The sequence below is a fragment of the Aplysia californica genome, unplaced genomic scaffold (assembly GCF_000002075.1).
Source record: "Aplysia californica isolate F4 #8 unplaced genomic scaffold, AplCal3.0 scaffold00018, whole genome shotgun sequence".
Lineage (NCBI taxonomy): Eukaryota > Metazoa > Mollusca > Gastropoda > Aplysiida > Aplysiidae > Aplysia > Aplysia californica.
In genome coordinates this window covers 1,030,689-1,032,736 of record NW_004797288.1, presented here as the reverse complement: position 1 = coordinate 1,032,736, position 2,048 = coordinate 1,030,689, and positions in this window count along the sequence as shown.

Genomic DNA, 2,048 nt, shown 5'->3' with positions numbered 1-2,048 from the left:
TCTCTCTCTCTCTTTCTCTCTCTCTATCCATCTATCTCTCTATCTCTCTCACTCATTTCTCTCCCCCCCCTCTCTCTCTCTCTTTCTCTCTCTCTCTCTCTCTCTCTCTCTCTCTCTCTCTCTCTCCGATTCTCTCCCGCCTCTGCCCCCCCCCCACGCACACACGTGCGCGCACAGGCTACACAAACGAACGCGCATGTTTTTGGGTTGTTTTTTTTAAAACCTTCCATTACTGTCAGCAGTCCGCCCCACAGACAAAGATTCTCTACTACTAGTAGAGAGGCTTTGCGTCAGATCTTTTCTTGAACGTATTATTTCATTTACATTTTCTTTTCATTTAGATTCATGTAATATTTATTTTTATACGTGTACGGTAGGCCTACTTAGGCCTATATATCCATATAATACCGGGTATGTTTAATCACCTCTCCGTCTATGTACTCTCTGTTTAGTTTACTCGTCTGGCCATCTACATAATAGTTACTATCTCTTTATACATTCTGTTCTATTCCCGTGTGTGAACATTGAACAGAATCTATACTTACATGATATTAATCAGTGTTTTATAGTAAATTTTAATACTCTCTGATGTAAATGGAAAAGAGCGGCTGCCTGCAAAGTTCTCGCCAGCTGTTGAAGGGAACTAATCAAGAGAAATCCAACTTGGCCAAAACCTTTTGAATTTGATTACAATCCCTTTGCCCATTTACAGGCTGAAAAACGTGAATTTACGAACCATGGGTGCTGGTTTACGTGAAGGTCCACCGAGATGTTTCTGGTTTACTTGAAGATCTATCACTGGACTGGTCTGGCAACTATAAATAGTTTAGCTGAATGTCTACCAGTTTCTATAGGCAGCAACCCGTGATAAGGATTAGAAATCTAGTTTAAAGTTAACATTCCCTTTGCGAGTATGGAACTTGGAACTGGCACAATTTGTCATTTGAAAAATTTGGGTTTTTGTAGATGATAATAATAATACCGTAATAATAATAATAATAATAATAATAATAATAATAATAATAATAATAATAATAATAATAATAATAATAATAATAATGGGAGCATGGGGTTATGTAGGCCATAGATTTATTAAGCCTACGTGTGTCTTTCATATGAGACAATCAAGGTGAATACAAGTAATAAGGTTTGTTCACGTAGTATACATCATACACGTTTTCTTTCCTGACCGAAGCCCATGTTTCTGTGTTTAAAAGATTGCATTCTTACTGGGATGAAATACTGTAATCAAGCAGAAAAAAATCCGTCCAAAAGAACGTCGATAAAACCGTTATGAATGAAAGTACAAACACCAAAGTTTGCAGAAACGTACTTCCACCCGGATTTATTATTATGTATTACTAACAACAGAACAGAAAATGACTGCCTGAGACAAATTTACACGATATCATCCAGATAGGCTATCCCTAATTTCTAGTAAATCACTCGCTGAGTAAAATTGATGCAAGAGCTGTTCTGTGGTGGTTTCTTTTAAGTCTTGGACACTTTCGAACATTTTCCCACTCACATTTTCCTTCAACAAACACCCCCAACGGTGAAATTCCAGTGGACTCATGACCTGGTCGTTTGGGGCTCAGTTGTGCTCATTCGGACTGACTGTCCTGTCTCCAAAATGGTTGCATTGGTAGCCCAGCCCAGAACAACTCTTGCGTCATGCGGAGCAGTTCTACCATTGTGGAAGTGCTAGTTTGTTGTCTTTTCATCTTCAACTAATAGCCTCAAGCTCCCCCAGAACTCTGATAAGATGACGAGGTATATTTTGATCTTTCAGAATTTACTGAATCGCGCAAGAGTGGGTTGTTTTTACACCCTACCTACCGTGCCGGGCTAAGAATTTTAATCGTCCTTATTTTCTATTTCTTCAAAATTTGCAGCTCATTACGAAATGGACCTTTGGCTTGGAAGGAAAGTTATGCTTGTTACACACACACAAACTCACACACACACACACACACACACACACACACACACACACACACACACACACACACACATACATACACACACACACACGTTACACACACACA